Source organism: Notothenia rossii (assembly GCF_949606895.1).
Source record: "Notothenia rossii genome assembly, chromosome: 3".
NCBI classification, from domain to species: domain Eukaryota; kingdom Metazoa; phylum Chordata; class Actinopteri; order Perciformes; family Nototheniidae; genus Notothenia; species Notothenia rossii.
Window position 1 is genome coordinate 6847055 of NC_136901.1, and position 24099 is coordinate 6871153.

Below are 24099 nucleotides of genomic sequence, written 5' to 3' on the forward strand. Positions count from 1 at the left end.
ACTCGCTCCTCAAAGCATGCGGATTGGTCCAGACACGAATGGATGAACTAAATAATGAGACGAACAATCCAGCAAGTCACATTTTGCGTAGAAATTCACCAAAATATAGCATTTCCACCGTCGACTCATGCAGATACTAGGTTAAAGCGATGGCCACAAAATATTCTTCTTTCATTTTTCTTTCTATCAAGCGATCAGCAGAAGTTCAGTTACAGCCAGAGGGATTTAAAAGCTCTTCCTTTCTCAGCATAAGTGTGTGAATAAGTTCCTTAAACGTGTGGATAGAATGGGATTGTTCTCCATGGCTGGCAACACGCCAAAAGATTTTTAAAAGTATGTGAATGCAGTAAGTAAAACCGTACTAAATTAGAATACAAATAAAAAGATTAGCAGCCGTTCTGCTGTGCAATAAACACCACTGGCAATCTAAACTACTAAAGACATCACAGTTACAGTAAGTAGGCATGAGGAATGATGGTAAATGTATAACATGTTTGGTTTGGAATAACAAGGAAAGCGATATAGCGATATAGACATTCCACACACACTGCTTTCATAATACAGCCGCATATGTATATGGAAAAACGGGACTGCTTTGAATACTTCGACTTCTAGAGAATAGATCGCTGAAGCAATTTAAACGATCACATAGGAAAAGGTACAATCTCATAGATGGAGTTGCTTCAAGGGGATTTGTAAATGGCAGGAAGTGTTCTTGAGTCATTTATCTCTAGTGTTAGTTTGCGTAATGTACTTGTGTGGCATATTTACTAGTTCCAACCACATTTCAATTACTGAGAAGGGCAGTATCTTTCAAATCTAGAAAACAAAAAAAAGTTATTTTGATCACATTTTGTTGACACATCCTCTGGGAGCCAGCATAACTGTTACAACTTACATCACATGACAGTGAATAATATGCCTGCTAGCCTCTGACGACTGTTGGCCAGCCAAACCAGAAAGTTTGTTTTCACTCGTCTTCAGCTGTCAGCTCACATTTATAAATCAATCTGAGAAGCCAGTGTGTACGCAGCCTATTGCTGTTTCGTAACAGGCTCGTCTTGCTTAGTCAGACTGCTTCTCTCCCCCCTCAGCCTCCCTCTCTCCTTCTCCTCCACTCCCTCTCATTTCGCCCGTGTCTCTTTTCTTCCCTTTTCATTTCCTCCTCTCTGATTTCTTTCATTCTGTCACCCCCTTCTCATCTCCTGGAACAAGAATCTCTTGTGTTTTGATCCGATCATGGTGGATGATGTCGGCGAGCCTCATTGCAGCTATACATGATATGCGCACATAGTGTAAATATATCTCGAGTGCTGCCGGCAAAGCGCTGCTGCTAGTTTGCGTTATCTGTGATGTCGCCAGGGATGTTAATAAGAACAAACCAAAAATAAAGACAGGGGAAAAAAATGTCATGAATCATTCGTGAGGCAGGGTCTGTGCGCGCACACACACGCGCTATGATATTTAGATACAGCAGGGTGCAGTCGTTCTGTTCTCGGAGCCTTGGAAGATTGCGATTGGTGGTGCAGCCGACTTCAAGGCGGTGGATGTGTCCCTGGGGGTAGAGTCATGCGACAGTGTGTGTACGTGTGTGAGAGTGTTAGAAAAAGGCAGGGGCATGTGAGGGAATGTGCATTTATCTCCACGGAAACCTGCTACAAATGTCAAACGTGCATGCTGGCCTTCAGGTCAGTTCACACACGTTTCCAGCCTTTCATGAGAGAAGCATCAGGGCGAAGATGTCAATGTTCAAACTGTAAATCTATAGTGCAATTCAATAATGTGTTCCCCCAATTATTTCAATTAATAGATTTATGAATGACATAAGATGGAGCGCCAAGAGGGGGCAGAAGCAGTAGCGTTAACTGTCACGGCTAATCTCGAAGCATCACGGGCAAGCATGTCCGGTGCCGAGCGCCAAATGAAGAGTGAAGGATAACTGGCTAGTGAGAAGTAAATGTTTATTCAGAAGTAGAAAGGGGAGGGGAGCTCTAAACACTTCTTTGCAATCGTTACGATAAAAAGCTGATACGTTCCTGTTCAGTCGTCTGGACTATACAGTTGGCAGAAGCCGAGCCTCTCAGTGTGAACACCGAGTGACATTTGTTTTAATGCCAAAATAATCAACTTCTCAGTGTCACGGATTTCGCACTCGAATCACAAAGCACTGCGCTCGACTAAATCTTTGAAGCTGTTTATAAAAAAAAAATCTGGGACAGTTTTTCTTTGTGCGGCTGCTTAGAAAGTCTTCGAAAAGAGGCAGGACAGGAATGAAAAAACAACCAATTAAGGGAATAAATAGATAAATGTGAGCGTCAAAGATGAGACTGGCAATATTCTACAGTTTCTTCGTTGTCAGCACCAATACATCATTCCTAATAATAGTCGCCAAAAATGTGCCTTTTACTCAGTTCTTACAACTAGTGTTTTTAGGATATAAGAGTTGAAACAAAAATAAATATTCATTGTAGATCTGTATTTGAAGATATTTATTTTTAAGGAGTAATGACAGAATAACTGATTGAAGTATCAACAACAGTGTTAAAAAACGACATATCCAAATGTTATTTCTGCAGAACATGGTAAAGAGAGTTTTTACTAGCCATAAGTAAGGAAGTGTCGCAAACATTTCAAAAGATTAGCTATAAAAAGTAGTTCCCGACAGAGCTGTTGCTGCCTCCTTTGTTTGCAGTGTCAGTGTGAATGTTCCTGGTTATTTGCCACTACCGTCTGAGTTTCCACCTTGGCTCACCATGGCAACCACAAAGAGGAAAAAACAATTGCACAAGGAACCGAGCGAGTTGCAGCGTCATCAAGCTTCAAATGTAATAATCTGCTCTGGGTCAATTTAATTATTCTTATGATATCAGTTCGCTACACCTGCTATATTATCTTTCCTACTTTAAGATAATTAGTTGATGAGATGAACAACCTTTAGCATATAGGATTCAATGTAGCTGGTAGCCTTGGCAACAGAGTTGTTTGGAGTCTGAAAGCATGAAATCAAGTTTTTAATTGTGCTGTAACACAATACTGTGTGATATTCATTAAACATGTGGCCTAAGCTTATTAAATATACTTACTTAGCGTTACCGTGTTATGCATTGTCTGTCTAACAACACTGATTCCGTTATCCAGCACCATGTAGACAGCTTTATTAAAAAAGACAATATGTGTCGAAGACCTGTTATCACTCTTTAAGACTGAAGACAAGCCTTATTGTGATATTTCAGTCAATTCCTTACATTGCAAACATACTAACCTGCGTTCTTCTACATGAAGTTGGTTTTTGTTATTTTAGTGTTTCCATATCAGAAGGGAAAAACAAATAAGAACATCTTGAAAGAAAACTGAAAAATATCTTCTTTTTTCAGTCGAGTTCATTGCACTCAGTTAAAAATAATCACATACAACATCAGAGAGGTGGTGATCATGAAGTCCCGGGGAGTTTGTAAGGTTCTCCTGGGTCTTTTATCAGCCAGGCTCTGGGGTATCTTCAATACAATGAAAATATACCGCCTCTAGCCTCTCTCTTTTATATTTATCCATCAATGTTTCCCATTTGTGCTGTTCCAGTGAAGAGAAAACGCTCGAGGGAGGCTGGACTACAGGAAGGATTGTCCTATACAGATTGAAATAGCTAGCTTCAGTGAATAACAGCGTTTATTGAAGTACATTGAATCTTTGCCTTATTGAGCACGAGGGGTTTAAATGTTAAATGTTACAACACATCCTCAATCCACACACCCATATCCAACAAGTGCCTGCTGAGGACAAAATCAAATGTTCTAAGCGTCCACAACAAACCTTTTGTTGAGAACATGCCAATTATGACCAAAGTGTTTTGTGTCAATGTGCAATCAGACACCGTAAGCCTTAATGGCCTGGTAACAAAATAGCACACATTGCAGAATGAAAAAACGAAAAGGACTTCAAGCAGTACTTTTCCAACTGTCTAAGGCTTATAAGCAGATGTTTGTAATGTGGCCATATGTGAAAACCACTTGTATCCAAGATAAAGTTGGGTAAGAAGTGAGCATCCAGCAGCGATGAGCACAAAACCACAACTTCTGCACAACGGAAGAGTCGGCTACATGCGTTTATTTTTAGAAAGCCAAAGGACCGCTTCAAGTTAAACATGATGGGGAATCTGTGATACGTGAGCTGCCTTCCAGGGGGCCATGCTGGCTGATGATTGCTCTGCGTGTACATATTACGCCCCTGGAAGACGAGGCCATTTTACAGGCTGCACACATGTTCCAATGATGTAGATGCCCTCATGACTGGCAGCAGACGGAGCCGATTGGATGAATCAACAACGAAGAAATAGTGTAATGAGAGTAGCCAAACAGGTTTCCTAATACATCTTAATCTCATCTAAATGTCATTGAACATTTATGAGAACTATTTTTATATTTCCATTATGCCTTTTCTTCTTTAAAGCACGAAATACTGAGCAAATAAGTGAACATTAAAACATCACTTTAAATGGATTGATGGTGCAAAAGATAGAAAATAACGTCTGCTGGATAGGCCATTGAAGAATTATGTTGGACAATATTGGATATAGATTCTATCTGAATCAGGAGAGCTGAGGTATACTAAATCAAAAGAAAGCATCTTGAAATGATATGGAATAGAAAATAGCTCTACCAAACATAAAATATTGCATTTTACACAATGTTCACAACACAATGTTCCATGTTGAATGGGACACCCAAATCGCTCAATGACTGCGGTACAAAAGCACACCCTGATTCATTCAAACCACTGAGGCGTACAATACCACACATCAAAATGCTTAATAGTGCACATTAAAGTGATTGCTTGGAAATTGCAAACAAAATACCCAGTCTGTTCCTACGAGAGTGCATCAGATCCCGAGCAGCCTCCTGGACTCAGTTCAGAGGTATCTCAAAGCGAGGCTGGGTTTTATCCATATGTCTTTATCAGCAGTGGCAGCAGGCGAGGAACAGTCCTCCTTCCCAGCCATGTGCCATAGCTCCTCCCGGGGGAAACCGGGGATTTTCCAGCCCTGACAGGACATGTAATCCCTCCAGTGTGATCTGGATTGGCTCAGGGGTCTTCTGCTAGTTGGGAGTTCAAAGAACCCCCAGAGGGAGGTGTCTGCGAGACCTCCTAATAAGACGTCCAGATCAACTCAACTGCTGACTGTCAACATGAAGGAGCAATGGTTCCAACAGTTGTCTGAGGTGATCAACCTGACACTAAGGGTCACCTTGGACCAGAGGTCGCGTTAACCGAATATATTCTGTCTATGACGATTTTTTTTTGACAATGACGGTAAAATCTGAAAGCAGTCCGTAATTTAGACGGATTAGAACAAACTCAGAACAGCGCCAAAGTTTCCCCGCGGCAGGGCTCCGGTGTTATGCCGTTATGTCGTTTAACTTTCCAGACCTAACTTTGCCGTACAAATCATTGAAATGTCTGGGAGTTTTTGCGTTACGCTGTGGCGTGCTCCCGCGAGCTGCAGTGGGCATGCATAACACCGGTGTTGTGGCAAATTATGCAAATTATTAAGAACGCGCTTTTGAAAATGATACCTTAAAACGATGCTTAAAACGAAAAGTAAACGTCCAGGGGTTTTTTTATGGTAATTTGCAGTCGTTTAGTGGTAGGCTAGCTCAAGACTTGATTCTTGTGTTTAGACTTTTCGCTCCGTATTTTGATGGTTGGGGTGTTGCAATATACGTTGGTCAGGGGGTGTGACACTGACACATTATTTGTTGACGCACAGGTGGCCCGAGGGGACGACATGAGCCGAGGGACCAGCTACCACTAAACGACTCACAGTCTGAAAATTACCATTAAAAAAAACCTGAACGTTTACTTTTCAATTTCCTTTAGAATGTGCGTTCCCGTGACACGGGGCGCATTTCACGGTGGGGGTGCATCATTTGACAACACCGGCGCTAGCAGTTCACAAGCCCCCCCCCCCCGTTGACAATTCACCAGCGTGCTCTGGCAGACAGACAGCATGACAGACAGCAAAAAAGTCTAGCACAACCTCTGCCTTGGACTTAACTCTGGTATTGGTTATCTCATTCCTTCAGATGTTGGGCAAAGCTCATGACCACAGGGAGGAACAGAGCTTTAAAGCTTCAGCTCTTCTTCACCTTTACAGTCCAATACAGATCTCACATCACTGCCGGTCCACCTATCAGTCATGGTCAACTGTACCCCTAATTTGATTAAAAAATATCTATCACCTCACTTGGGAACCTCCCTTATACTTATTTTGCTTTGGTTTTGTGGGACAGCTATGTGATCGGTATTTCACATACTGCCATTCAGAATCTATTATATATCCGTTTGTCCCAAAGCCATGTTAATCAATTCTAATTAACTCTAAAAGTCTGTTGAGGTAAAAAACTAATGTTTAAGCTTCCTTCGGAGTCTTGCAGCATCATGGCAAAGTTATGGAGCGTACAGCTTCTAAGCAGTGTCCATGGCAACTTCAAAGTAGTAATTAAAAATGGTACATTCGATATACTGTAGCACCTAATTATATTATTGTGAGAATAAAATCATGACGAGGCAATCAGAACTTGTGAGAACGAGATTCTTCCCACTTGATTGTTGTGAAATGTTGGAAAACAAGAGTCATGGATTTCTGCATTAAACGTGAAGGGCGTAACTGGTACAACAGTCAGAAGCTCAGAATCCAGCGATTAAAGAAGTATACAGCTATGCAGTCACAGAGGGCATTTCTATTCCACTTAAACTCATCACTGGTTACTTTAAAAAGAGTATTGAGAGCTCAATTCACCAATGCGTCCGAACATAAACACATTTCTCACTTTTCAGGTTGACACGGGTTGTAAAAGCAACATCAATTGGACCCTACTCAATGTTTCTATGTGAAGTATACAGGTGAAATATTGAAGCTATGAAAAGCTGCTGCCTCGCCCTGAGCGGACTATATCCAATCAATATAGTTTAAAAAACCCCATGCTGCCAATCCTTATGTTTATGACCCAGAAATATTACTCTCTTAATTATGGGCAAAGCAAGAGCTAGGGGCGTTCTCTTGTACACACACACACACACACACACACACACACACACACACACACACACACACACACACACACACACACACACACACACACACACACACACACACACACACACACACACACACACACACACACACACACACACACACACACACACACACACACACACACACACACACACACACACACACACACACACACACACACACACACACACACACACACACACACACACACACACACACACACAGCTCACAGGTTGCAGCATTTTATAATAAGTTTAATACCAGAGCGTTCACTCTTGGGTAATCAATCTGTAATTCATCATTATTTATCTAGCGCGCAAAAAGCCCCGGAGGACTCGAAACACATGCACATAAATGTATTCGTATACACGCAAACACACTGAACATCGCATGGGAATGGGCACGCACACTCTCACACACACACACAGTAACCCTGGACGCTTGTTTGCCCACTTGGAGGTATTAAAGGATCACAGTGGAGAGGTAATTATAATCACAGAGGAAAGATTGGGGGACGAACACACACCAACACTCGAGTCCACTCTAGTCTACGCCATCTCAGGCCTGGAGACAAAACAGTTTGAGAAGTCTACCAGCAGAGGTCAAGTCCTTATGACATGTGGTGCACTTGTTATTTTATGTAACATGAACAGCATCAAACGTTGAGAGTTTTTTTTTCAAACTTCCATCTCCCTTAGAATGACCAACCTTTACCTAACCTGAACCTAACCGTATTTTTCGTGAGCGCTTCCAGTCAAAGCACCTCTTATCCCATCCACTCGTTAAAACAAGTCAATGAATCATTTACAAGACTTAAGTTTGAGGTGAGGTGTGTCAAGATATTCCTTTAGCGGCATTACACTGTTTAACGGGCAAAAAGAGGGTGAATCTGAAAAACAAAATTTCACTGATATTTCGGAGCGTAAGATGCTTTTGGAGAAGTTGTTATGCAATTAGGACATGTGTGGGGTGGCTTCTGAGTCACTGCTCTGTTCAGACAAAATGATCGCCTTTCACATCGACACTTTTAGCAAAACATCACATTCACCAAAAGAGCAGCTTAAGTGTGTATAATCCACCTTTAAAGCTCTTGAAACACAGAAGCACCACCGCACATTATAGACAAAACTGTTTTTTCCCACCAAAACACACAAGAGATTAAAAACATTTCCACTTTAAGTCCATCACAGCGCGACCAATGCATCAAAAACATTACCAGCCTCTGAATTAACCAGTCTCGGCAGACAAACCACTGCCACTCTGGATAATTTAAAAAGCCAGATGAAGCAACTTCAGGGGATTAAACATGGAACCATTGGGGAGAGGAAGGGATGGAAAAGTGTGGTTGTAACTCGAGTTGCAAGAACCCTTTTACCCATTAACTGCAGTGACATAATACAGCTCCACTTTGCCTAATATAACACTCTTACTGGCTAAATCACACACCGTTATACATCCCGACGCAGTGAAAGGGTCCATCGTACTTTGACATTATGAGGCAAACACCGAGTGTATACTTCACAGACGGTACGATGACAGCAAGGTCAATAAGCCGTTTGTTTATTGACCAAGGTCGTTCATAATTAAAGAAAGAGAAAGAAGGCTGTGAGATGGAGAAGTTGTTAAGCTCCACATCACTCCTGCTGCCCAGAAGCCATGCCAGCATCACTGACAGGAACAGGCCCACTGCACAGTATGCCATCGTCCACCATGAGTATTGATGCCCTCAGGGTCTCTGCGTACCTTCCCCTGAACAGCCTCTCATTTCCACCCTGCAAACTCCAGGTTGTTTATTTGTTTTTCTATATTGTTTGCTACTCGACCCACGTAGTGAAAGATTTAAATGTGATTTATATTCCCTCTAATTAGAGGCTTCTACAGCTGGAGCATGACACTGCAAAACTCACAGGCTTTGCAAATGGTAAATGGGGCTTTGCAGGTAATGAATTCACCAGATCAGCCAAGTCTTGTTTGCAAAACCAAAGTTCAGTAGGTGGTTCTCTAAATATTTGTATTTGACTTTATGGAGATGATTCTGAGGTGTTTGAAACAAGGGTAAAATGAAACATCAAGGATTAAGGCTTTATACCAAAAGGAAGGATAGAAAAGGAACAACGTGACCCCTGAAAAGTACAAAATAACCCCCAGACTTAGAATTAAAGTCCAGGTTGACTTTCTGTAACATCTAAGATATGGACAATTCATTTCATTCCCACTCACAGTGGTCCTTTAGACTTCATTCAGCCATTTTATGGGTAACTTTTGAATTCTAACTGGCTTTGCACTGCTTGTTAAGCACTTTAAATCTTTTCGAAAGTGCTAGATAGTATTAAAACTAGAAAATGTTGAAATGCAGACCCATTGTTTGAGCGCAAGCAGGACACAGTGCCCCAAAAATAATGTTATCATTTTCAAAGAGTTCTGCTAGCAGCTACCTATCATTCGCTCAAACTACGAATTGTACAAGTCATTATGTGTGTGTGGTCCCTTTTTTGAGTTGTAATGGTTTCTATGGCAGATTTGTAATGGTTTGAATAAGGACGCTCAGTAGATGTTCCTAATGAAGTTTCCAAGGAAGCAATTAACAAAATAAAACAACTTCTAAATTGTCCTTAGCAAAACACAGAACATTCAAATATGTTTACGATACAGCAGAGACTTACAGTATGTCATCTTAAATTCTTCCTATGCCCAAAATGGCCTGGGTGAACATGTGAGTGTATTCACTGTTGCGTGAACCAACACACAGAGGATTGTAAACAAAACAAAAAGTGTTTTCTTATGACAGTAATAAAAATGGAGAACGGCTGCCGCTCAGACCCCCTCTATATCTAGCCTTCATCCATCAGCCTTGAGATGAAGACTTTCAGGAGACGCATCCTTGTCTGCCAGCTGGTGTCAACAACCCTCCCTATTCACTATTCTGTTTTTCTCTATTTGTCATCTCAACACTCTTTGTTTTCTTTGGGTTTTTAAGTGAAGCTGTGTACCATACAAATCGTACAGAACAGTGTTCCAAGTTAAAGAAAATATATGACTAGAATGAGCGTTTTTGATCATATGTAAAATTGACGTTATGCTGAAGTTGAAGTCGAATAATTGCTGACTAATCACAGGTCAACACAGCCCACATTCATCAAGAGGTCATGACTGAAGAATGAACATGTGACTAAACGAGAGGATTAAAAGGGATTTTTCCAGGATGACACATTTTCACCTACGGGCGGAAAATATAGAACTGACGAGTATTTTTCTCTTTCTCTTCTTCAGAGTGTAGCTAATAGGTTGAAATGTGCCTGGGAGGATGTGGAGAAGAGCCTGCGATGTGTTTTGGCGCAGCACATAGACGGCTTTGAAAGGAGCAAACTAAATTTAGACAGGTTGAATTTGACACAGACACACATGATTGCGCATGCGCTCACACAGTCATTAGGCTTTCGACAAACATCATCTGGGTGGAATAATGATGAGTCTTTAGTGAGATGCATTTGTTCCCTTCACATTACTGGATGGAAGAAGGTGGGGGTGGAGGGCTGGTGGTGGCAGAGGGGGGGGGGGGAGGGGGGGGGGGGGGGTGGTATTGATATGCCCCATGCAGTGCCAACACCTGACTAATTTCATGGAGCCATTGAAATGACTGCCTTCTTTTGGCTCGTCTGTGCTTCCTGCTGACTCCCCACTGAGCGCGCTCACAAAGGAACAGGTCAATGCAAATGAGCTACACAACTTTAAAGGGACAGTTGGCTCTTAATTAAGCCATAGGAGAGCGCCGTATGTCTCAACTGAATACTGCACATTGAGCAATATTTTCACTGTTGTACTTTGTGATCCAAAAAAAAGGTAAGGAAACATGAAGAAGGAACCTGTTGATTGGTGAACACATGCAAAACAGTATTCGTCTTACCAAAGCAATTCTGGTTTCAGAGTGAAAACTAATACGTAGCTTCGCCCAGTGATTCAATTTTTAAGTTATATATAAGTTACCTAAATACGGAAATCTTTTAGAAGTCAAGAACCAAAAAGCCTGGTTGAAAGAACACCCTTGAATATCCCCTGATGATTTATTTATTTATATATATATAAATCATCATTACTGTGTCCATGATGTAATTTCACATTCAAGTCGACCTACCAGAGCGAAAATAAGATAAGAAATCATCCGCTTGTGACGATAGGCTGGTAGTTATTGCTTACAAAGTACAAATACGCACGTGTGCACGCATTCTCCCGCACGCTGCTTCTTAAAATACCCGCAGTATAATTCAAGGGTTAATTACAATTGAACCAATCGAACAGCAGCAAACAAGCACATTATGGATTATTACTGTTCTCTGAGAATTCAATTAAAAAGTAATTTGTTCGAAAGACAGGTTGGACACAAGATATCAGGTGCATGACAATTAAAAAGAGTATAGACCAAATTACACTAACTAATTATTTGTTGAGTGTGACGCACATGCAAATACAAGTATGAGAAATATGGATGTAATTCTGCTTGGTGTGATATTACGCGTCCAGTGTGAAATAAAGAATATGCACGAAATTAATTTCGATAGGATGGTCAACATGACTTCCTTCGGCATTTAAAACAATGATAATGTTCCCTGTATTTTTAGAGAGTGGACATGTGTTTGACTATGTGTATATGTGTGAGTATGTAGGTGTGTATATGTATGTGTGCATATATGTATATCAGTGTATGTATGTGTATGTATATGTGTGTAACAGAGGTGATCTTTGGGGCCATAGATCTCGGCCTCAGTTACGAGTTGTTGGTGGCAAAATGTATGTAGTGTGTGCATCTATATGTAATTTAATTTGTCTGTCCCTGTTTGCTGGTTTTATGTTGAAAAGTGTTCCCCTTTCCCCATGTCTGTTACTTCTGATTATGTTCACCTGGTGTCCTGTGTTGTCTCCCCCCCACCTGTGTCTAATTGCTGATTAGGCTGAGTGTGTATTTAGGCTCTGTTTCCCTGTCTGTTGGGAGGCTGGTAGTGTGGTGTGAGATCCCTGTGGTTGGTGACGGTGTGCACAGGTTCGGCAGGATTGAGGCTGTGAATCATTGTGTCATATGTTTATGAGGTATTAAATGCCCACACCGGGTTATATTTTTGGACGTTCTGCCTCTGCCTCCTTGCTTGGTCGGGCCTCTCAATTGTCAGCTTCACAATGTGTATATGTCAATCAACAGGTAAAGCAGATTAATAAGACTAATAATATCAATAATAATGCATAAAAATGATAATTGTTGCAGATGGTGACGCCTGAATGTGCTAACCGGCACGGCCTTGGAGGGCCCTCTGAGTGGGAAGGTGCTTGTGTGCCAAGAGCCAAGAGCTTTGTCCGTTCTGTCGAGTGAGGACCGAGCCCTAAACACAACAAAATCACACCTGAGCTTTTCAAATCCCTGGCAGCTCAAGGCCTCTCTAGAAATCAGAGCTGCAGATATTATAAATAAATCATTTAGGGACAAAGGGGGTGAGATTAAATAAATTATACTTCTTCTCACTCCTTTTCGAACACTAGATGTGGCACTGTTTATGTTGCTAATGCTGTTGTTGTTGTTGTTGTAGTTGTTGTTGTTGGAAATTTATTTTTTTGTTTTGATTTCTCTTACATGACTATGCACTGCAACGTTTGTTTTGTTTTGTAATTATTTATTTTACTTGTTCAAAATAAATGTATCAATCAATCATGTGAGACGGAATTACAGGGCAGTTAACAAAATGACGAAGCATCAGGAGGTGAAGCCCTGGATAGTTCATTTTAGTTTTATTCAAACCAATAACCTTCAGGAATGACATTTGATACTCCTGGTGAAACTCCAGGTGGCCATGCATATGTATTTCAGATAAAAAACAAGCAGACCAAGCCCCCTGCCGGTTAGTTTGCCAGACGGCAAAGTCGGTCCCTGAAGTAGGTTCAAAATGAATTTCAGTCAATAGAAATAATTATTTGATTTTAAAAGATAGAAACTTGGGGTAGAATAACAAAACCAAGGTCTTTAGATTTACCCCTGATCAATCAAAAATATACAAACTTCTTAATAGCTGAATAATGAAAGAGAATCCCCAATTTGAAGAAACCTTTCTTTGAGTTTGACCTATGCTCTTTCAAAACTTGACTCAATCAGCTCAGCGGTGCAGGCGTGTTTGAAGTCGTGTCACTACAGGACTTTTAAAACGGACTGCTGGACATGCCGAACTGAGAAGGGGGGGGGGGGGGGGGGGGGGCTCCAGTCCTTTGAATTCCCTCTCTTTGCTGGCATGAATGCATCAAATATAAAATATCCAATATTAGGATTAAGTATCATCACATCTTCCTTCTTATATTTGGACCATGTTTCAGAATGTAAAACTCAACTGTGGAAGAGTTCGATCTGCAAATAACCTCAAACATTATGAACTCCTCAAAATAGTTTGTGATGGTTTGTTGGTTTGTTGGTGTGTTGGTGTGTTGGTGTGTTGGTGTGTTGGTGTGTTGGTGTGTTGGTTGGTTTGTTGGTTTGTTGGTGTGTTGGTGGGTTTGTTGGTTTGTTGGTGTGTTGGTCGGTTTGTTGGTTTGTTGGTGTGTTGGTGGGTTTGTTGGTTTGTTGGTGTGTTGGTTTGTTGGTGTGTTGGTGTGTTGGTGTGTTGGTGTGTTGGTTGGTTTGTTGGTTTGTTGGTGTGTTGGTGGGTTTGTTGGTTTGTTGGTCGGTTTGTTGGTTTGTTGGTGTGTTGGTGGGTTTGTTGGTTTGTTGGTGTGTTGGTCGGTTTGTTGGTTGGTTGTTTTGTTGGTTTGTTGGTTTGTTGGTCGGTTTGTTGGTTGGTTGGTGTATTGTTCAGTTTGTTGGTGTGTTGGTCAGTTTGTTGGTTTGTTGGTTGTTTAGTGTGTTGGTGTGTTGGTTTGTTGGTTTGTTGGTGTGTTGGTCGGTTTGTTGGTTTGTTGGTGTGTTGGTCGGTTTGTCGGTGTGTTGGTTTGTTGGTTTGTCGGTGTGTCGGTGTGTTGGTTTGTTGGTTTGTTGGTGTGTTGGTTGGTTTGTTGGTGTGTTGGTCGGTTTGTCGGTGTGTTGGTTTGTTGGTTTGTCGGTGTGTCGGTGTGTTGGTGTGTTGGTTTGTTGGTGTGTTGGTCGGTTTGTTGGTGTGTTGGTTTGTTGGTTTGTCGGTGTGTCGGTGTGTTGGTTTGTTGGTGTGTTGGTGTGTTGGTTTGTTGGTGTGTTGGTTTGTTGGTGTGTTGGTGTGTTGGTGTGTTGGTGTGTTGGTGTGTTGGTGTGTTGGTTTGTTGGTGTGTTGGTTTGTTGGTGTGTTGGTGTGTTGGTGTGTTGGTGTGTTGGTGTGTTGGTTTGTTGGTGTGTTGGTGTGTTGGTGTGTTGGTGTGTTGGTGTGTTGGTGTGTTGGTGTGTTGGTTGGTTTGTTGGTGTGTTGGTTGGTTTGTTGGTGTGTTGGTTGGTTTGTTGGTGTGTTGGTGTGTTGGTGTGTTGGTTGGTTTGTTGGTGTGTTGGTTGGTGTGTTGGTTGGTTTGTTGGTGTGTTGGTTGGTTTGTTGGTGTGTTGGTGTGTTGGTGTGTTGGTTGGTGTGTTGGTGTGTTGGTTGGTGTGTTGGTTGGTTTGTTGGTGTGTTGGTTGGTTTGTTGGTGTGTTGGTTGGTGTGTTGGTGTGTTGGTGTGTTGGTGTGTTGGTTGGTTTGTTGGTGTGTTGGTTGGTGTGTTGGTTGGTGTGTTGGTGTGTTGGTGTGTTGGTTGGTTTGTTGGTGTGTTGGTGTGTTGGTTGGTTTGTTGGTGTGTTGGTCGGTTTGTTGGTGTGTTGGTTTGTTGGTGTGTTGGTGTGTTGGTGTGTTGGTGTGTTGGTGTGTTGGTTGGTGTGTTGGTGTGTTGGTGTGTTGGTTGGTGTGTTGGTGTGTTGGTGTGTTGGTGTGTTGGTGTGTTGGTGTGTTGGTTGGTTTGTTGGTGTGTTGGTGTGTTGGTGTGTTGGTCGGTGTGTTGGTGTGTTGGTGTGTTGGTGTGTTGGTTTGTTGGTTTGTTTGTCGGTTTGTTTGAGTGCAGCTTTGACCAAAGAAGAAGCAGGCTTTTTCACTTATGGAATCGGCCTTGGCAGAGGTCTCCGATGTTTAAGTGCTGCTGCACAGAAGCAAACACATACACATCCTTGCCTTTTTGTTCCTTTTACTGGAACATAGTTATGAGGTCAGTTAAGAGATTTGACCTTGGCTCTTAGAAAATAAGCGTCCTCTCTGCAAGTCATTTGGTGTGGACACTTTAGGAATGAGGCTCTCACTTACTCATCTCCTCCTCTTTCAGACAATGGAATACATCATCAGCGGAGTGCACAGGGTACAAAGACAGCTGGCTCCTCAGATTAATTTCAGCATCTCCTGTTTCTCTCCTGCATGGAAATAAATAATTTCTTTACTTGATATTCAATGCAGGTGAACCCCTCTCATATTTTGTCCAACTTCCCACAAACGATCCCTCTCATATAGACACACAGAAGTGTGCACAAAGGCACAAAGTCAGGGACAATCGCTTTGACCAGGCACAGGGCCAAGGGCTGTGTAAAAGGCGTAATTTCATCCTATTGCTTAGCTAGGTCACCTTATGCCTGACCTACCCATTGGGGTGTGTGTGTGTGTGTGTGTGTGTGTGTGTGTGTGTGTGTGTGTGTGTGTGTGTGTGTGTGTGTGTGTGTGTGTGTGTGTGTGTGTGTGTGTGTGTGTGTGTGTGTGTGTGTGTGTGTGTGTGTGTGTGTGTGTGTGTGTGTGTGTGTGTGTGTGTGTTGCTTAGATAAGAATATATCCACTGGCCAGGTTTAACGTAATGGGAAAACACGACTGGTGAGGGACGGTGATTTCCACATGCTGCTAACGTTATGGGTTCAAACCTTTCATTGTTTTGTTTTTTACTTTCTCTTATGTTGGCAATAAAATATCCCTAAAAATAAAAAATATTCTATGCAACTTACATAATTGTCAGTTTATTGAAAACAGCTGATAATAACTTAAGAGTACAGCAATTGTTTTGCAAGCAAATAAGCAATATATATGTATGTATATATATATACACACACATATGTTCTGTAGATGCAACACCCCGTTTTTTACACTCTCTAAAACTCAAATATATATTCTACTAGCAAAACAAAACACAATGGAGCAGCTGCCAGATCGGTGTCTTGCTCAAATGCATCCTGACCCAAGTTAATTTGCACCCTCCGGCTTTGACTTGGCCACTCAACCTTTTTTAAATCTTTATAATCTTTAAATGATTTCCGCCTAAATGAATGCCTCATGCAATACCGTAAGCTGATATAAAAAGGTGGTCTTGCCTCTATCTTGCATCTTTATGTAAAGGAATTAGTTCATTCATTTCCATATCTGCTTCACTGAAAGAGGTGACAGCGGCAAAATAGCTATTCCCGGCACAATGGCTCCATTTAGGAAACATTTCCATGGCATTTACAGAACGCTTTCAAAGCACCTGCTGTTAAATTCAAATAACATTTGCCGTCTATATCATGCATCCATGAGGGCTTGTACATTCCATTGTGACCAGTTTGAATTGCTCAGCGGGGGGGGGGGCGAGATATGAATTTGAAAAGGAATTTCCTGGATTGACACATTCAGCATGTTGGCCTGCGACCACTTTTACGAAGAACACACTCGGGCATGCATACATGAACACACACACATACTATATGCTGTGTGTTCAGAGCATCATTAAAGCACCACACTGATTGTGTTTGCTAAAAATGTTGGTACTCTCTAAAGTAAAGTAAATATATGCGCTATACAACTGCATTTCTTTTATATACAATGTATGGCAAATGGTTGGATCTTAGTTTCGATTCTGTTAAAATCCTGTGCTTTCATATCGCAGTGTAAGAATAATCTAACATCTCAAGCTCAGCTGATGTGTGTGTTTGGGCAACAGCTTGAAGGGCACCGCTGATTTATATGCAGAGAGTTCCATCAAACTGGTCCAAAAAACCCACAAGGTGATAACATGGAAACAGAACTTACAATAAACTGACATTGTTTCAAATTGAACAAATTCGATGTTTCGTAATTCAACAAAAGAAAAAGGGCAAATGATAATAAGAAGCTAATATTCCATTTTTGAAATGTTCTGACTCACAAAGAGGATATTTAGCTTGACCATAACGGGGTACTACATCACTGATTCTCCTTTTGGTGCATAATTTCTACATTTACAAAAGAAAATGCAAGCTGTTAAGAAACAAATCCTGGAAAATGTGTAATTTCCGAGATAAATTTAACCCAGGAGCTCCCTGGGTAATTGTATTCAGGGAATTACTCATGGTTCACACACGCAGAGACACAGAACTCGATACATAACCAAACAAATCTAATTTCATCTGCCGTCGTGACTGCGCACGAGCAATAACTGTTGATGTTCATAATGCATGCACAGAATCGCTCCAATTTGCACACAACACAGGCACCAGCCTCCGACCCAAATAATCAGCACACTCACATTATCAGCCTGTGCCTTCATCACTAATTGTTTCCACATATCTTTCGATCGTGACAGTCTTCTTGGAGAAATTGTCTTCTGCAACCATGTTTAAAAGAAGCCACACAATGGAGCCTTAAAGAATAGCTTGCAAGTCGTGACCCAACTTCAAGTCTATAGCGAGAGTTGCTGCACCAAATACTCCGTCCATCCGTCTACGGGAGATCAAATATTCCACTGGTTACATTAAATATGTAAGTGGGGAGCACCTGAACCCTGGGGACACATTGTCAATATTAATTAATAAATATATATATATATGAAGTCCTGACTTTACAGTAGGGCTGCTCAATTAATCGTATTGTAATCGCGATTACGATTATGGCAACGTAATCGAAATAAAACGATTATTTTTGTATTATTATTATTTAGTATTAATTTTTTTTTTTTTTTTTTTTCAGTTGAATTATACTTAAAGTTCAGGGTAATCAACTGTTAAAAAAACATACTGTTAAAAAAAAAAAATCTCCAATAAATTGATGTTTTCAAAGTCAATGAATAATCGCAATTGCAATTATTGACCCAAATAATCAAGATTATGATGTTTGCCATAATCGAGCAGCCCTACTTTACAGGTTGACGCACCATCGAACCATTGACTAGCCGGTAATGAATTGCTACATTTTGAAGGCCACGAGGGAATCATCAGCTCTGTGCTCCCAATCAGAGATACATTGCTTAGGTGATTTACAGAGTGCAGTGTGGGATGCCAAAGCACTTGTCAAGCCAGTATTATGTATGTGATCTTGAAAGGAAAGCAAGCTTCAAAGTCCTTAAATTGGGACAGATCACAAATTGAATATTGATGCTCTAAAAGCTTGGTAAGGATTCCACTACCCAATACAACACAACTATTTACCACTAACAGTGACACAGCAATAACTCTTCAGTGCACAGGTTTCTGTCTTTTAAATCAACCTGTCAAGCCACTGACACATGGATGCAGTGAGCAAACTACGAACGCATGCAAAAATATTCCCAAGGACTGTATCCAAAGCCAAAACAGCAAGCTCAGCGAAACCACTGCCTGGAACAATAGCAGTAATAAAACTCACAGTATATAGTTTGATCACTGACCCAGAATAAGTTATACATGTCTTCAGAAACAGCATCACCTATTAAACATCAGCTTTTACGTCCAGCATCGATGTGAGGGCTCAGTCGTCAAAGTGAGGCTGTTCACATAAAACCTCAGTGGAAGTTTTTCGTGAAGTTTGTTTTTCTTGATGTCATTTTATCCTACCCAGAAGGCTGTCTGGCACTGTACACTCACACTGCATAACATATCCTTGAGACTTTAGCTGTCACCCTGTGGTACTAATGGGAAAGTATGTTCAAACAGATGTTCTAGATAGCATTACAGGGAGTGAAAAAGGCAGCACAAACTTTGCTAATCTCCCTGTCTGCAAAGGAGTGGGCATTACCAACATTTCACCACATTGGAGGTGAAAAGAGAATAACAATTAGAACTGCCGTTTTGATGTGTTTCTGACACGTTCTGGAAGTTAAGACGGGGAATGTTTGAAAGCTTTTAAATGGGAGAGTACATTTTCTGAAACAATATTCAAAGAAAACTCCAAGGTGGGGTCTGAGATATTTGGATTCCACCAAAGTCTATTAAAATAATTGCAAAATATGAAAGAGTGCAGGCTATTGCTCAGGGATGATTTGGCGCGCGTCGAATTTGTTCAAATAAACAATTAAACGGTTTGAAAGTACCGTATAATGGTTGCAAAGAAACCACATGTAGCCCATCATGTTGTTGCACTTGAGTAGACTTCTGGGACCCTTATCATATTATATTCTTTTGTGGTACTTCTGTCAAGCATCTAAAATTACCCTTTGCTTGCCAACACTATTTTCCAGAAGGGAGAAACCTATGCATCAAGCAAAGCCACTTTGCTCATGGCTAACCTTAAGGGAACGGAAATGTGCTGAGAAAGTTTCGAAAAAGCACAAAAGGAGGCTCAATGAAGAAGAGCCCAAGGACATGGATTGCGTAATTTCACCGTGATGTAAACCTGAACACAGATGAGAAAAACAAAGTCATCTGGCTTTCAGGTGTGCTTTTAGGGTCCACATTATCCCAAATTGCAATACTCACCAAAACGGGCTTTTAAAACGTAATTTCTTTTTTCAGAACACAACATGTTGTTTGTGCACATGATACACAGCTATGAGACATACACTTGAATTTCTTTCTCATCCATGCTCATGCCTTTCTGAGGTATTATTTAACAATCTAAAAAAAATCTTAATCAGTGCATATTGCAACTGCTGAAGTCATCATCTAATCACATCTTACTCAAGACAAATTTGTGGTTGTCAAGACAACCTGATCGCACAGTGTGATTTGTCATAATTGCCCATTGAGAATAGGCAGTCATTTGCAGAGTTACAGTGACATTCAGATGAATCCTATTTCATATAATGAACTGCCTGTTACATGAAAACATTTTCAATGAGCCACATTTCATTTTCTTATTTATTAAATGTCCTTGAATAAGCAAATCAGATTCAAAACATTTAGGATACTTTTAAGGCTAAAGAAAAAATATGTATATCCTTCAAAATACATGAAAAATCCAACAATGCTATACATCATTCAACATCTTACGTCAAGAATATATTTGCGTATAAACACTATAACACAACGAGTAAAACAACATATTTAATATCATTTTGGTTTTACTGGAATTGCAATTATATCCAAATGCCGCAGTTCCTTTGCCTTAATTGTGATTTATTAACTACTGATTTTACAGGCTCTTTGCAGATTTTATAAAAGGGTTGTGCTCGAGCAAAAACAGTCACATTACTCATGAGTAAAACTGTGCCATGTTCTTTTGCATGGTACTGATTGATTTATTACAAAAATAAATATGACATTTGTGCAATGCAAAACAAATGTATTATTTTTATGGGTCAGACGATGGACTTTTTATGAAAGCTTTTGGCGCTTCAGTTCTTGAAAGTGTGATAAACACTCCTCATTATCAGTGCAGTTGCGATGTTCACATGATAAGCCACTAACCTTCAAACTATCTAGAGAAATAGCAACAATTTCTAACATTTTGAAAACCAAGAATGGCTACAAATGTTTTTTCTGCACCTCCATTCACACCTGATGTTAATCCAATCAGTGTGTAAAGGCAAGTGTGAATAATGCATCCTATCAACCACTAAGAGACCAATTGCTTGAGCCCACTCACAGAGCTACCTGCAATCTGTGGCCATGCACAGATGAAGTGGACATTGTTGCCGACAGCATGGAGCCAAGGACATGTAGCGACAGGAGGGCAATATTTCCAGACAGCTATTGTTCACACTCACATGGAGGGGCCAACACAGGTATGGGATGGTGACGCCTGAATGTGCTAACCGGCACGGCCTTGGAGGGCCCTCTGAGTGGGAAGGTGCTTGTGTGCCAAAGAGCCAAGAGCTTTGTCCGCTCTGTCGAGTGAGGACCGAGCCCTAAACACAACAAAATCACACCTGTGAGCTTTTCAAATCCCTGGCAGCTCAAGGCCTCTCTAGAAATCAGAGCTGCAACAACCAGGGTTTCATCTGGTAAAAGCAATGTGTCTCTGTCGACAGCTGATAGGCAGTATGTTGGAATGGATAACTAGAGCAATTAAACACATTTTCCCAAATGAAAGTGAATATGGTGGGTTTTTTTTTTTTTAAAGGACCATTTAAAGTCATTATAGTCAACCTTCACAGTCAGCTGTGTGTGCTAAAATATGAAGCTTATGCTAACCTGTCTCAATTTGAGGTTGTCTTGACCAGCGCCGTATAGACTGAGAGTTACGTCATCTCCGTTCACTCCAATGGACCACTTTTTTACAGCAATGGCGGATCGTGGAGCCTCTCAATCGTTCCCCGGAAATTAGCGCCAAGGCTAACAGAGCTGTAGAGTTGCAGCATAATAGACCGTTTGTGACGGACTTTTAAAGGTAAGAAGAAGTTTAAAGATTTATATTGCTGATATTATCAGTACATCTGATTCAAATGAACATGTGTATTAAAGGATGTCAGTGGATTATCCCTAAATTAGTAGATTTAGGGAACGTTTACAGATAACAGATGAAGCTAGGATACCGTACCATAGTGGTTGAATACACACTATTAGGAAACACTTTATACTTACTGGACATGTTATACTCATTACATACTGTATATCAAATATGACCAAGAATGTGAGACAACTTTATAGAAATTCATATCACATGTGTTACTGATGCCATTTGTCATACTTTGTTAAACTCACAAATAATAAAGTTCCATAACTTCAGTTGGGAACAAAGACCACACCTTATCTCCCCAAGGCAATTTCCCATCCAATAGGTGTGCTATATAGGTGTGTATAACCCTTTCTCCTGTCTGTTACTCCCTCTTTCAGCACAAGAACCAGAGGGGGATTCAATGGAGCCTGAATACCTGCACTGAGACCCTCACCCTGCACCCTGAGTCTCAACTTTCAGTGTTTTTCAAGCCTTTGACTGTTTTTTTGTATTAAACAAAACATTAAGCTTTCCCAATGGTGTGGTTTTCGTTTTGTCAAAAAGTGCAAATGCAGTGTTTGTATATAATTACCTCACATATTTTTTTGCTGTTGGTCATGAAATTGCTCCTGCTGACTTGTGCCAGCCATTTTTTCCTCCGCTCTGTTTCAGTGGGGAAGCCGTACATTCGTACTCCTTTCTCGGAGCGATTTGAGCATCCCCAGGCAGCACAGCAAACCATGGTGGCGACTAGGAGGCAGCACAGCAAACCAGGACAACACGGAGGAAAAGGCACAGACAAACTGCATGATATGCTATTCAATGTTTATTGAATTCCATGTATTTGCAATGAATGTTCCTAAAACAAAACATTTAACATCATCATCATCATCATCATCATGCTGCTGCTGCTGCTAGTCCTTTGATAGTCACCTGTCGGTCTCCTGTCCTCTCTGAAAGCCATAAAGATGACATTAGTCATTTCGATAACTTGTGTCCTCAATTACCATGGGATTACTGAAACTACCATGAATTTAAGAAAATGGTAGAAATGAATCTAATCTGAATTTTGAAGCATTCCTTTAGATCCCCTCCCTCTAAATATATCAATAAACATTAGAAAGTGATGCTCCTGACTACCATACAAGTTTAAGAAGATAATATTGGTTTTAAAGAATTCAAAGCTATAAATAAACAGCAACAGGCTCTTTAACCAAGGCACTGTTAGCCTAACATGTCAACTAGTTGTTCACACTAATCCTAATATTATCACTTAATATTAGCAAATTCTATTTTATTTTTTAAAACATATTGATGTAAATACATACACATATCGATTTGTTGTATAAATATTGCAAATCAAAACCTTTATTCACTAATAATTACCAAAAATCGTAGTTCTGTCTCCTGTTATCAATGCATTCACATTGCCCGCCATGAACTCCCGGGGAACGATCCTCGTCTACTTGAGCCACGTGACGATAACCGTTTTTGGACTTCCGCTGTCGTAACTCTTCTATCTATATGGCGCTGGTCTTGACATGCTTAATACTGTATCCTTTTTATGCGACAACTTAAGGACAACTTTAAACATATTATGAAGCCTGAAAAAAATAAGAATGACCCTGACATAGGGACTTTAATTCTCCACAGCACCCCTGATAGTATTCATAGCTATACAGCAGCCTTTAGCTGTGTGCTAACGAGTCACTATTAGGATATATGCAAGTTACTTAGCATCTTATATCAAACTGATTTACATATATGCTTAAACATGACATCATGGAAACACTGACTTACGAGCAGAAGAAGGTTTGAGAAAGCAGTCCTCTGCAGCATAGTTTCCTGTTGGTTAGCACTGCTAGCTTCCCCCAGCTAAGTCTTAATTGTCCCCACAGGAAAGATGCTACTTGATTTATTTGGCTAGCAGGTTTCTTGTGTGTTTACTTCCTCCCTGCCAGCTCTAAAAACGTACCTAAAGCCTGTTGCTGCTGCATTGACCTGCTCCTTTCATTCTCTAGTCACACACAGTTGTCAATTGGGAATTTTACTATGAACATTTATACTTCCTGTGTTAGTGTCATCACTTCCTGTAAATACAGGAAGTCCTTGCAAACATTAGTACAAAATGGAAACACACCAGTCAGCTTCTGTTTTTTACTGGGCAAATCTACAGGTCCATGAACATACTCACCCTACTAAACAAACTGTACAAACAAGTTGGGAAAGTAACAAAAATAAAAAAAGAACGTTTTTGTGTTTGTGTTTCGGAAATATGTAAGGAATTCAAAGTTAAAGAATGGAATATTAGTCAGACGGTGTTGTTATCAGCTGTTCCACCATGGTTGCTACCTCAACCTATAGTAGATGTATCACTATTGAAACGGTTACATTCAATGAAAAACAAATTCAATGTACAGGCTTATGTGAACACTGTTCTACATGAACAATATGGGCACTTTATAAAAATATTTACTGATGGATCCAAAAATCCAGAAAATGGTCTAACTAGTTGTGCAT

General features: G+C 40.6%; 1 long non-coding RNA gene across 1 annotated transcript in view; it reads right to left on the bottom strand.

The window, feature by feature from the left end:
* LOC307033891 overlaps positions 1 to 23645 on the bottom strand; it is a 34195-nt gene extending 10550 nt beyond the window's left edge. The window contains exons 1-3 of the long non-coding RNA XR_013806696.1: positions 23380 to 23645; positions 22172 to 22329; positions 20909 to 21049 (exon numbers count right to left, since the gene is read on the bottom strand). This is a non-coding gene — a long non-coding RNA (uncharacterized lncRNA). The remainder of the gene's footprint in view (positions 1 to 20908; positions 21050 to 22171; positions 22330 to 23379) is intronic.
* Between the last annotated feature and the right edge of the window lie 454 nt (positions 23646 to 24099).